Genomic DNA, 13,515 nt, shown 5'->3' with positions numbered 1-13,515 from the left:
GGATATGATAGAGGTCTATAAAATCATGAGTGGTGCGGAGAAAGTGAATCAGGAAGTGTTCTTTACTCCTTCTCATACCACAAGAACTAGGGGTCACCAAATGAAATTAACAGGCAGCAGGTTTAAAAGAAACCAAAGGAAGTATTTCTTCACACAATGCACGGTCAAAGGATGTTGCGAAGGCCAAGACCAGGGCCGCATGCAGCCCCCCTGGGCTCACTGTGCGGTCCGCGGGGGGTGTAGGCAAGCGGCGGGGTGGGGCAAGCCAACGGCCGGCGGGTGGGCAGGGTGGTGAAGATGCCGGTGGCTGGGGGGCGGGGGGCTGAGGAGGCGAGCGGTGAGTCGGTGGCTGGAGGGGGGCATCCCTTCTCAGAGTTTTACATTTTGTTACTGTGTTGTACCTAAAGTGCTGTGCAGGATCTTTTCAGGGGGCATAAGGCAAAACACTGCAGTTATTAGTACTGCATGAAATAATCAGCACTGTCATATGCATACAATCTATATCGCACGCACCAGAAACGCGCTCCGTCTCACTGGTGTTACCAACGAGTTGCTCCCCTTAACTTCACTGGCCAGGTGAGTTAGATGGGGGAGGGGTGGGACCATGCTTCTGCCAATCCGGATCAGTGCTCCGATGTTGACAAGACGAGACCCGGGGTCCGCTGCGAGACACCTCAATCTATAGCCGCTTCCCTCTCATGCAAATCTATATCAGATACAAAATCTGGGCCTGTGTCCATTGGTCCTTTGTGCTGCTTTTCTCTGGGCTGGGGGTTGTCCCAATGCTGCAAAGAGGGTGTTCCCAAAGGAGGGTGCTGGCTTCTAACCCCCACGGCCGGCCGTCAGTATATCTGCTCTGCTCGAGTCAGCCCACTTGACAAGTGTGATTGTCCTTGGTCTGGCTCCCATCACCTCTCCAAGGGTTGCAGCTGCCTGGAGGTGCCTGCCTTCCTCAGTCACACCTCATTCACTCAACAGGGCCATTGACTACAAAGTGGGGGGAAGGAGGACTTGTGGCACCTTAAAGACTAACTAATTTATTTGAGCATAAGCTTTCGTGAGCTACAGCTCACTTCATCGGATGCATACTGTGGAAAGTGTAGAAGATCTTTTTATATACACACAAAGAAAAAAATACCTCCTCCCACCCCACTCTCCTGCTGGTAATAGCTTATCTAAAGTGATCACTCTCCTTACAATGTGTATGATAATCAAGTTGGGCCATTTCCAGCACAAATCCAGGGTTTAACAAGAACATCTGGGGGGTGGGGGGGCGGTAGGAAAAAAGAAGGGAAAATAGGTTACCTTGCATAATGACTTAGCCACTCCCAGTCTCTATTCAAGCCTAAGTTAATTGTATCCAATTTGCAAATGAATTCCAATTCAACAGTTTCTCGCTGGAGTCTGGATTTGAAGTTTTTCTTTTGTAATATAGCAACTTTCATGTCTGTAATCACGTGACCAGAGAGATTGAAGTGTTCTCCGACTGGTTTATGAATGTTATAATTCTTGACGTCTGATTTGTGTCCATTTATTCTTTTACGTAGAGACTGTCCAGTTTGACCAATGTACATGGCAGAGGGGCATTGCTGGCACATGATGGCATCTATCACATTGGTGGATGTGCAGGTGAACGAGCCTCTGATAGTGTGGCTGATGTGATTAGGCCCTTTGTTGGTGTCCCCTGAATAGATATGTGGGCACAATTGGCAACGGGCTTTGTTGCAAGGATAGGTTCCTGGGTTAGTGGTTCTGTTATGTGGTATGTGGTTGTTGGTGAGTATTTGCTTCAGGTTGCGGGGCTGTCTGTAGGCAAGGACTGGCCTGTCTCCCAAGATTTGTGAGAGTGATGGGTCGTCCTTCAGGATAGGTTGTAGATCCTTAAAAATGAGTTGGATGGGTTTTAGTTGGGGGCTGAAGGTGACGGCTAGTGGTGTTCTGTTATTTTCTTTGTTAGGCCTGTCCTGGAGTAGGTGACTTCTGGGAACTCCTCTGGCTCTATCAATCTATTTCTTCACTTCCGCAGGTGGGTATTGTAGTTGTAAGAATGCTTGATAGAGATCTTGTAGGTGTTTGTCTCTGTCTGAGGGGTTGGAGCAAATGCGGTTGTATCGTAGAGCTTGGCTGTAGACGATGGATCGTGTGGTGTGGTCAGGGTGAAAGCTGGAGGCATGCAGGTAGGAATAGCGGTCAGTAGGTTTCCAGTATAGGGTGGTGTTTATGTGACCATCGTTTATTAGCACTGTAGTGTCCAGGAATTGGATCTCTTGTGTGGACTGGACCAGGCTGAGGTTGGTGGTGGGATGGAAATTGTTGAAATCATGGTGGAATTCCTCAAGGGCTTCTTTTCCATGGGTCCAGACGATGAAGATGTCATCAATAGGAAGATCTTATTCTACTTGGGGGAGGGATAGCTCAATGGTTTGAGCATTGGCCTGCTAAACCCAGGATTGTGAGTTCATTCCTTTAGGGGGCCATTTAGGGATCTGGGGCAGAAATTGGGGATTGGTCCTGCTTTGAGCAGGGGGTTGGACTAGCTGACCTCCTGAGGTCCCTTCCAACCCTGATATTCTATGATTCTAGCAAAAAGACATTTTTCTTTTACCTTAATTGTACTACCTTAGGGGCCCGCTATAACATATTACCAAGGTTCAAGACCAAGTCAAATAAAAGTTATACAAAAATGCATAATGCAGAGATTTATCTACAACTGCATTGATTGACTGCTGTGTGCAGTAATATAGTGACCCCTGGGTCTTTGAATGAGGTTTTATACTTGGGGGGGCGAGCGGTGAGTCGGGGGCAAGCGGGTGGGCAAGGAGGCGAGCAGTGAGCCAGCAGGGGTTCTAGGGGCGGGCATGCGGGTTTCTGGCAGGGGAGGGAGGAGGTGAAAGGCGAGTGGTGGGTGGGGACTGACTAGGTGGGACGCAGCAAGCCAGTGGGGCGCTAAGGGGTGAAGAGGGGTGTGATGGTGGGGCCGAGCGGGGAGGGGACGGGTCCTATTTTACTGCTATGATCTGGTCACCCTATGCATGCCGTTTCTTTCCCCCTCTACGGGCTTCAAGACACCATCAGGGCCTTGCTAGTGTGCCATGCGCCGTGAGATATCTCTTCTCTTTGTGTGCGACTGTGAGTGTTTCCCTTGTGTGTGAATTTATTCAATACAATCTTGAGCTTCATAACGGGAAGCTACTGCTGGGAAATGCTTCACGGAAGACAAGTTGTTGAAACAGTGTATGTTGATTGCTGGATCTGAGCTCTGTCCAGAAAAGAGGGGCGTAGTTGAGACTGTCAGTCTGCCATACCTGACTGTACAGGGAAGAAGAGCTAACATTTCTACCAATCTACGTGATCGGTTAAAGCAGAGAGCCAGTGAATTCTGCTTTTACTCCCCAGCTATGGAGGAAAGCACCGGTTTAAAGACACCGCCCAACTTCTTATTTTTATGAGAGAGAGTGATCAAAACTTTGAAATTACTGAAGACCTTGCTGGCCTGCGCTCCATGACAGGTTGCACAACCGGAAAAGAAATCTCCAGTGAAGTGAGAAAGTGCACGAATGATCAGTCGGGATTAGATTTCACAAACTGCGTGGCCATTTGTACTGACGGCGCTCCAGCTCCGTGTGGAAAAAATGTTGGAGCAGGTTTCAGAGTAGCAGCTGTGTTAGTCTGTATTCGCAAAAAGAAAAGGAGGACTTGTGGCACCTTAGAGACTAACCAATTTATTTGAGCACCTGGATTTGTGCTGGAAATGGCCCAACTTGATGATCACTTTAGATAAGCTGTTACCAGCAGGACAGTGGGGTGGGAGGAGGTATTGTTTCATATTCTCTGTGTGTATATAAAGTCTGCTGCAGTTTCCACGGTATGCATCCGATGAAGTGAGCTGTAGCTCATGAAAGCTCATGCTCAAATAAATTGGTTAGTCTCTAAGGTGCCACAAGTACTCCTTTTCTTTTTGCGAATGTTGGAGCAGTTACTCTTCTTGAAGAATTTACCGGGAGACAAATAACTGAACATCAGCTGCATTGTGCATCGGCAGGCTTTGTGTAGCAAAGTCTTAAAATTTGAGCCTGTAATGTCAGCGGTAGTTTCCATTGTAAACTACACCCATTCTAGAGGATTAAAACATAGGACATTTCGAGCCTTTCTTGAAGGGGTAGACACCGAGGGCAGCGACTTAATCTACCCTACGGAAGTGAGGCGGTTGAGTCGAGGAAGAGCGCTCCAGCATTTCGTTGCTTTGAAAGAGGAGGTAGCAAAATTCCCAGAAAATGGGCCAATAAAATTCCCAGAGCTTAAAAATGAGTCCTGGAATCAAGATCTTTTTCTTTTGTGATATTACAGCAGCCCTGGATGATCTCAACATTCAACGTCAGGGAAAAAGTCAACTTCTATTTCGAATGTGTGCAGCAGTGAAAGCTTTCAAAATGAAACTGAAAGTTTTCACAAGTCAGCTGTCAGAAGGCGAAATGTGTCACTTTCCCGCTTGTGCACAGCGTATCCCTCAGCACAAACGCGCCAAGTTAGAAGACAAATACACAAAGCACATTAATCTTTTGATTGAAGAATTTGACAGAAGACTTACTTTGTCTAAAGAAGACGACGTCCAGTTGAAGCTGGTTGAAGATCCCTTTCCTGTGGATCCAGAGGAAGTGCCATTAGATTTGCGCTTGGAGGTTATTGAACTTCAATTTTTGGCAGTTTACCAAAACAGGCACAGAGAAAGCAGCCTGCAGGATGTCTACAAAAGTCTGGACAATGAAAAAAACCTTATCGAAGTTGCACTGAAAACGTTCGGCGTTTTTGGAAGCACTTACATATGTGAACAAACATTTTCCATCATGAACATGAATAAAAACAAGCAACGTTCTTCTCTGACTGATGACCATTTGGAAGACATTGTGAAAATATCCACTTCAAATATGACCCCCGAATACAACAAGCTTGTTGCCGAAAAGAGATGTACGATCTCTCATTAAATTTGCAAGGTAATTATGAAAAGTGCAAATGTTTTCTTTCAATGGAACAGGTGTTTTTCATTTTTCCATGATTCATAAAAAAAATTAAAATAAAAAAATTGTTTGCTTTAATTGAAAAATTCTTAATAAAGTATCAACCCCCCCCCACCCCACCTTACTTTTCGGCCCACAGCTGTTTCAGCGGGGCGGCGCTGGGGAAGGAGGGTTTGTTTCCACGGCGTGGGCGGCGCTGGGGGGGGGTTGTTTCCGCGGGGCCAGGCGATGTTGGGAGGGGGAGGTTTCAGCCCTCAGCTGTTTTCTTTGGAGTAATGTGGCCCTCGCCGCTTTACGAGTTGTGCAGGCCTGGCCAAGACTATAACAGGGTTAAAAAAAAAAACTAGATACGGTCACGGAGGATAGGTCCATCAATGGCTATTAGCCAGGATGGGCAGGGCTGGTGTCCCTAGCTGCTGTTTACCAGAAGCTGGGAATGGGCGTCAGGGGATGGATCACGTGGTGATTCCCTGTTCTGTTCATTCCCTCTGGGGCCCCTGGCATTGGCCACTGTCGGAAGCCAGGACGCTGGCCTAGATGGCCCTTTGCTCTGACCCACTCTGGCTGCTCTGATGGACCTCACGCCTGTTCTCCCAGTTCTGGAGCTCAGACTAGATGATCTTTCTGCTGGGGATGTCGGTATCCTGCCCTGCCCCGCCCCTGGTGGGAGCAGATGTCCCAGGAGCCCCCTTCTGCTTCTTTGGCTGCTGTGTCCCAGGGCTAGCGGTTCAGGCTCCCAGGCCCCTGCTCTGACCATTAGACCCAACTCCTGCCCCAGGGTGGAGGAATCCATTCCCAGCTGTACAGCAGTGGGCCAGGCTCCAGCAGGGAAGGGCTGGTACGGGTCACCCTAGGGAGGCCCCATTGTCTGGCTGGCAATCAAGCATCAGGATTTTTCCAGTAGCCATGGATTTGGGGCCCAATAGGATCCCCATGAAGGGCCATGAGCTCCTGCCCCTGGAGTCAAGGCCCCTCTTCTCTGCCGAGAGCCTTGTGCCAGCCGTGGCAGGGTGGGAACAGCCCATTTGCGGGGCAGAGACAGCTGTAGAGGGGAGGGGACGAGGCGGGAGCAGGGGCTGGAAGTCAGGTGTTGGTAAATTGTAGAGTCCAGCACTGGCCCACGCTTTGATTCATTGGGAGAGATTCTCATAATGGCCCTCGGTTTATTCACGCGGCCAGGGAAAAAGGCCCTGAGGAGCCATCCCGGGCAGCGATGTCCCGTTCACCTTGTGTGCAGTCGTCACCCCCAATTACAACCCTAAGGCCACCTTCCACCCCCTACTTGTTCGGCCGTAAAAGGCCCTGTGCACATCACCGGAGCCTGGAGGCAGGTCAGCAGCTCGTTACCGCGTTTGGTCCCATGGCACCCATCCCCCTTTGTCCTTGTTCTGAGCACGCGCAGTGCAGGTCCGGAGGGCACCCGGAGACCCCCGAGCTCTGTAGGTCTGGGTGGGGAACTCCCTTTCTGGTGCTAGGAGGAAACAAGTCTCTGGCCTGATACTGACAGTTCCTCCCTAGGTCAGCAATGCAGGGTGTGGGGGGACCCTTCGCAGACGTGGACGGGGGCATGGGATGGGCCTGTGTTTGTGCTGAAACTCTTCCTGGTGCTTGATGCGTGCTAAGGTATGGATGGTGTGGATCATACATGTTATTAATATGACATATATTTATATGCGACCCAGCATATATTGGTCCACATGGGACTCCTGGGTTCTATGCTTGGCTCTGGGAGGGGCGTGGGGGCTGGTGGATTAGAGCAGGGAAGACTGGGAGCCAGGACTCCTGGGTTCTCTCGCTGGCTCTGCCGCTGACTCGGGGTGACCTAAAGCAGTGTGGCAGTTCGGGTCGGAGGGAGGAATTCTACCTCCGCAGGAAAGCGATTTCTGAGAGCAGCCGGCTCTTTGATTTGTCAGCCAGGGCAGAACGGGACCCCATGGTGAGAAGCCGGGGGGCACCAGCTGGCTAGCCTCGATTCGGTGACACGTTTTGAAGTGAGGATCATTAGCCGCTGGAAGAGCTCAGCTGTGGGGGGCTAGAGTCTCCATTGCCTGGAGTCTGTAATCCCGGCCGGCGGGGCCCCGGCTCAGCGGGTGCGAGCGGCCGGCTGCAGGGGGCACGGGGTGAGGTTTGGGGCTAGGGGGCTGTCAGAGCCTAGGCTGGAGCTCCCTGCACCCTCTGTTGGTGACAAGGGGAACGTGCTGCCATGGAGCTTCATTTGCATGGGCTGCCCCCATAATTCCTTCAGTCACCATAACGAGCCAGGCACTTGGCTTGGGGGGAGGCTGCAGGGGGGCTCCGTCTGTGCTGGGAGAGCAGGGCAGCCCTGACCCCAGCCCCTCCAGGCAGCTGAGCCAGGCAGCCAGGCAGGGGGATTTGGGGGGCACCTCTGGGGGGGGTGCAGCACGTGGGTTCTGTGCCACGGGTGGGGGGTGAAGAGGCGCGGATGCCGCTACGTGCTGGCCCCCGTGGCGCCGGGTTGGGGGGTGGCCGCGCCCGGGGGGGGGCATAACAGCTGCTGCCGCGCTCGCTGGGCTGCTCCTGGTCGCTTTCGGTCGCGCCGGGGCCTGGGGGAGGGCGAAGGCTGGGCCAGGTCAGCCTGACCCCACCCGGGCGACATAACGGGGCGGCTGATATGGGACTTACTGAAGAATTAGAAGAGGGTCGTGTCATTACTGCCAGGCCAGGGGGGTTATTGGGACTGGCTCCTGCCGGACTAACTGGCCGAGATGACCAGTTTGGTTAATAAAGGTCATTGGCCCGCTCTGCTCAGCCCTGGGGAGGCCGCAGCGGCAGCTCTGTGTCAATTCTGGGCTCCGCACCTCAGGAAAGATGGGGGCAAATTGGAGAGAGGCCAGAGGAGAGCCACAGAAACAATCAAGGTTAGAGACCCTGCCGGTGAGGAAAGGGTGAAACTCTGGGCACCTTTAGTCTTGAGAGAAGCATCGAGGGGGGGCTGAGAAGAGTCCTCCGAGCTGTTCAGGGCTGTTCTACAGAGACCCGGGATCAGCTGTTCTCTGGGGCCACTGAGGGCAGGACAGGAAGTAACGGGCTCAACCGGCCGCAAGGGAGCGTTAGGTCAGAGATTAGGAAAATCTTTCCTGCTCTCAGGGGGGAAGCTCTGGAACAGGTGCCCCAGGGAGATTGTGGGACCCCCATCATTGGTGGGTTTTAAGAACAGTTGGACAAACACCTGCCAGGGATGCTCTAGGGCAGAGGTGGGCAAACTACGGCCCGCGGGACCGTCCTGCCTGGCCATTGAGCTCCCGGCCAGGGAGGCTGGCCCCTGGCCCCTCCCCTGCTGTCCCTCTTCCCCCGCAGCCATGCCGCCGAGCCCCCCATGCCGGACAGCACAGCTGCCAGTCCCGGTGCTCTGAGCGGCATGGTAAGGGGGCGGGGAGCGGGGGGGTTGGATAAGGGGCATGGGGTTCCAGGGGGCAGTCAGAGGACAGGGAGCAGGAGGCGATTGGATGGGGCAGAGGTTCTGGGGGGGGGTGGTCAGGGGACAGGGAATGGGGGGGTTGAATAGGCATGGGAGTCCTGGGGGGCCTGTCAGGGGCAGCAGGGTGGATAGGGGTCAGGGAGCAGGGGGGGTTGAATAGGGGGTGGGGTCCCGGGGGGGCAGTCAGGGGACAAGGAGCATGGAGGGTGGATGGGTTGTGGGTTCTGAGGGGGGCAGTCAGGGGTGGGAAGTGGGAGGGGGCGGATAGGAGGCGGGGGGCAGGCTGTTTGGGGAGGAACAGCCTTCCCTACCCGGCCCTCCATCCAGTTTTGCACCCCCAATGTGGCCCTCGGGCCAAAAAGTTTGCCCGCCCCTGTGCTAGGGTTACTTGGCCCTGTCACAGAGCAGGGGCCTAGAGGAGCCCCAGGAACAATTAAAGGGTCAGAAAACCTGCCTCGTAGCGAGAGTCTCAGGGGGCTCCATCTAGTGAGCTGAGCAAAGCGATGGTTGTGGGTGATTGGACCCGAGGCTGTAAGGACCTGCAGGGAGAACAGGGCTCTTCCGAGGGCCAACACGATCCAAGGGCGGGACGCTGCCGCTAGACAGACAGACTGACACTGGGGTGTAAAGGTTTCCCAGTGAGCGGAATTAACTATTGGACCCATTTCCCAGGGATCCTGGTGGATTCGCTTTAAACTCAAGCATGGATGTGACGTTTCTAAACCATCTGCTTTCATTCACACAGGAGCGATTTGGGAGCCGTTCCCTGGCCTGGAACATATGGGGTCAGACGAGCTTCTGGGAACTCGGGGGACGTGAGCGCTGGAGGGTGGGCAGGCTGCCAGCTGGGCTGCTGCCAGTGTTCCTGGGCCAGGCGTGGGCTTTGCTCCGTACGGGCGTGTCCATTGTGGAGCGGGCTGGCCCTGATCCACGGCAGGATTCCCCTCCCTTACTCCACTGCTTGGCACTGGGAGCTGCTGCCAGCCGGGAGCCCGGGGGAAGCGGGGGGTTTGTTCCCAGGTTTCTGGGTGGGGCTTGGGGGGGTTGGTTCTTTGCCCAGAGGGTCCCTCCGTGCATTGAGCCCATCCCACGGGCCCAGACTAGCTGAGAACCTCCCCTCCGGCCCGTGAGCAGCGTGGCTGGAAAGGGCTCTGCCGTTCCTGGCACAAGAGGGGGCAGCATCCCAGCTGCAGCAGTGCCATGGGCCAGGCCCGGTCTGGCCCGCTGCCCGGCCTGCCCTGGCAGCTCTGTGCATGCCGCATTTCCGCCCCTTTGTGTGGCTGCTCCCTGGGCTCATTAACCGGGGGGGGGAATGTTCCAGCAAAGACAAATAGGGTGTGGCTCCCTCCCCGCACATGTGGGGCTGTTCTGTGTGGGGTAGGGGATGGGGACTTGTGCTCACCCCCAGAACAGTAGGGGCCTCTGTTACAGAAAAAGGGGGGATGCTGCCCTCGGGACCCCTGGGACGGCAGCTCGGTGGGCGGGGGGGGGAGGCAGGCTCATGAGGGGCAGGGGGCAGGTTCCTGGGCACTAGGGGGCAATGCCCTGCGGGTAGGAGCTGCATGCCCGTGGGAAAGGGGCAGCGAGGGGCTGCCATGTGGGCTGGGAGGGGAGTGCAGTGGGGCAGGGAGGTCAGAGCCCTGGGGGCTGGGAATGGGTTGCCGTGGGGGTGGAGAGGATGGAGGCTGGGAAGCCACTCAGGGATCTTGGTCTCAGCTCTGAATTCAGATCAGGGAAACGATGTGAAGGAGTCGGAGCTGGTCTGTGTTCAGCGCTTCCCACATCCCCAGCCACAGACTGGTGTGAGGGCCCGTGAGTGCACGGGCAGGCCCGGGGCTGGGCTAGCAGGGGCTGTGGGATGGGAGTGAGGGGCACTGGCAGAGCTGGGGGGAAGAAGGGAGCCCAGGGCTGGGGTAGCAGGGGGCTGCGGGTTGGGAGTGAGGGGCACCGGCAGAGCTGGGGGGAAGAAGGGAGCCCAGGGCTGGGGTAGCCGGGGGCTGCGGGTCGGGAGTCAGGGGCACCGGCCGAGCTGCGGGGGTGTGGGGAGCCCAGGGCTGGGCTAGCCGGGGGCTGTGGGTCAGGACTGAGGGGCATCAGCAGAGCCCCGGCTGAAATCTGCCCAGCTCCCGTCCCTCACACGCTGGGCCTCTCGGATCCTCCATTTCACAGGCGCCAAATGGCCTTGCGTAACAGGCTGAAAAGGTCATTTGAGTTTGAACAGCCTGAGCCAAAGACCCTTGCCCCCGTTCCTTGCTCCCCTCCCTCTGCCCTGCCCTCTTCCTTTGCCTGGTTCGGTGGGAGCCCCGGCCCTGAGCTGCCCTGCCAGGGCTGTGGTTTGGCGCGGGAGCCACTGTTCATGTCACACATGAAAAGAATCGTTTTGGAAACATTCCTTCCCCCGCAGCCCGGGGAGGGCTGGCGCCGCGGGTTAACTCTGCACATGCCCAGCCCCAGGGCCACGTGGTCAGGAACCCTAGTGCGTCCCGGCATGTCCGGCCAGCCCAGGCCCTGAGCGTCGGGCAGCTCCCCCTGCACTCCCGCCTGCAGGGGCCCCTGCTCCGAGCCCGGGTGTGGCGTACTGGGCCAGGGGGCCCGTGGGACAGAGCCAGGCCCCGTCCTCGTCAGGCTGTAGAGACAGGCTTCTCCCTTCGGATTGACTGTGTTACCGTAGAGCCCTGCCAAGGCTTGCCCACCCCGGTGCCAGGCGCTGCACTGGGTGCCCCGGGGCGCCAATGGTATGCACGTCTGAACGTCTCCTGGTAGGGTCGCAGCACCCCGGGGGTTTGGCAAGGGGCCATGAAGCTGAGCGGTGCTGTGACCCCACGTGCCCGTCACGCCATGCAGCTCGAAGGCCTCTCAAAGGGGGAGCTGGGGGCAACTTCCCCCCCGCCCTGGCACTGGTGCCCGCCCTCCGAAACGTGCGGACAGCTGCAGGCACCGCTGTGTGGCACAACCCCAGAGCAGAGCCGGGCCCTGCCCCAGAGAGCGCCCAGCCCTGGGGCACAGAACAACGGGGGCACAAGGAGCCACTGTGGCAAGGCCCCTTCTGCCTCACCGGATCTAGTGCTCCCTCCGAGGGCAGGGACAGGGCCTGGTGAAAATCAGCCCCACGCTGGAGGGTGTCTGTCTCCCCACTTCGGGGCTTGTTTCTCAGAACCGTTCCGGGGCAGGCCGGAGGAGCCCTCCCCTGCCCAACAAAGGGGAAAAGTCTATAACGCACCAAAACAAAAGGGGAGACCTCTCCCTGGCCCCCTCACTGGGGCAGGTGTTGGCCTGTGGCTGGCCCCGTGCGCTCAGTCCTTCCCCTAACCAGGCACTGGGTTTGGGTGTCTCTCCCATGGGAGAGGCCAATCTCCCTGCTGCCCCAGCCTTGCAGCGGTTTGTCCCCCTGCCCAGGAGAGAGGTTTTAACAGGTTTCAGGCAGCCCTTAATTGGACTCAGGTGTCCCTAACTGACCTGCAGTAACCCCTTCCCAGCTTGTAGGGAAAAGGCCTTTGGCATTCTAGGGCCAACCCTGTTTCCCCAGCCCCTCCTGCAGCCAGCGGAGAGTGTCCCCTGACCCCGGCAGCCCCAGGGTGGGGGCGGGGCAGCCCACGCCAGCTGAGTGGGCATGGGGACGGTGCCATGTAGACGTTAGTGCCAGGAGGGGGGTTGTTTAGGAGGGGAGCAGCTAACTGGGCAGAGCAGGGAGGGGACGGGATGAGGGGGGCAGAGGGGCAAGTGGGGGTGCAGCTGAGGTGAGGAGACCGAGGAGGGCAGGGTTGGTGCAAGCAGCCCCTCGGGAGTAGGGCCGGGCAGTTGGCCCCCGGCCTGGGCTGACCACGGGCTCAAAGGGCCTGGCTTCTGCTGCTTGTGTTCCCGCGAGCTGGAGCCCTGGCTGGCTGCTGGCCACCTCCTGTCTGATGAGAGTGGCCAGCTGCTTCCGAGGGAATGAACCGAACACGGCAATTATCAAGTGATCCATCCCCAGCTTCTGCAAGTCAGAGTTTTAAGGGCACCCAGAACATGGGGTTGTGTCCATGACCATCCTGGCTAATAGCCATTGATGGACCTGTCCTCCAGGAACTCATCTAGTTCTTTTTTGAACCCACTTATATTTTGGGCCTTCACATTCTCCCCTGCTAACTAGTTCCACAGGTTGACTGGGCGCTATGGGAAGAAATACGTCCTTTGGTTTGTTTTAATCCTGCTGCCTATTCATTTCAGTGGGTGACCCCTAGGTCTTGTGTTATGAGAAGGGGTAAATAACACTTCCTTCTTCGCTTTCTCTGCACCGATCATGATTTTACAGACCTCCATCGTATCCCCCTTTAGCCGTCTCTCTTCCAAGCGGAAAAGTCCCAACTCTTATTAATCTCCCCTCATACGGAAGCCGTTCCAAACCCCTCATCATTTTTGTTGCCCTGCTCTGCAGCTTTTCCATTTCTAATGTATCTTTTTTTGGAGATGGGGAGACCAGAACTCTTTGCAGTATTTGAGCTGTGGGTGTACCAGGGATTTATACAGGGGCAATAGGATATTTTCTGTCTTATTCTCCATCCCTTTCTTAATGATTCTCGACATTCTGTTCACTTTTTTGGCTGCCGCTGCCCATTGAGTGGATGTTTTCAGGGAACTCTCCACACTGACTCCGACATCTTTCTTGAGTGGTAACAGCTAATTTAGAGCCCGTCATTGTATATGTATAGTGGGGATGATGTTTTCCAATGTGCATTACTTTGCATTTATCAACACTGAATTTCATCTGCCATTTGGTTGCCCAGACACCCAGTTCTGTGGGATCCTTCTGTAGCTCTTCGCAGGCTGCCCGGGACTTAACTGTCTTGAGTGGTTTTGTCTTGTCTGAAAACTTTGCCACCGCCCCAGGAGTCAGGAGCAGCTGGCACAATGGTGGTACTGGCTCTGAGTGCAGAGCTAGGTGCCAGGTGATTCTGCACAGAAGCCTGGCAGGTGAGGTGGGGCCAGCACCGCAGAGTGGCCAGGTTTTAGCCTTGTAGACTGTGATCCAGTCACCCCTTAACCTTCTCCTGGGTCAGCTAAATAGGGAGCTCCTGCAGTCTC

The sequence above is a fragment of the Lepidochelys kempii genome, chromosome 2, assembly GCF_965140265.1.
Source record: "Lepidochelys kempii isolate rLepKem1 chromosome 2, rLepKem1.hap2, whole genome shotgun sequence".
In the NCBI taxonomy this organism is placed as follows: domain Eukaryota; kingdom Metazoa; phylum Chordata; order Testudines; family Cheloniidae; genus Lepidochelys; species Lepidochelys kempii.
This window is presented reverse-complemented; position numbering follows the sequence as displayed.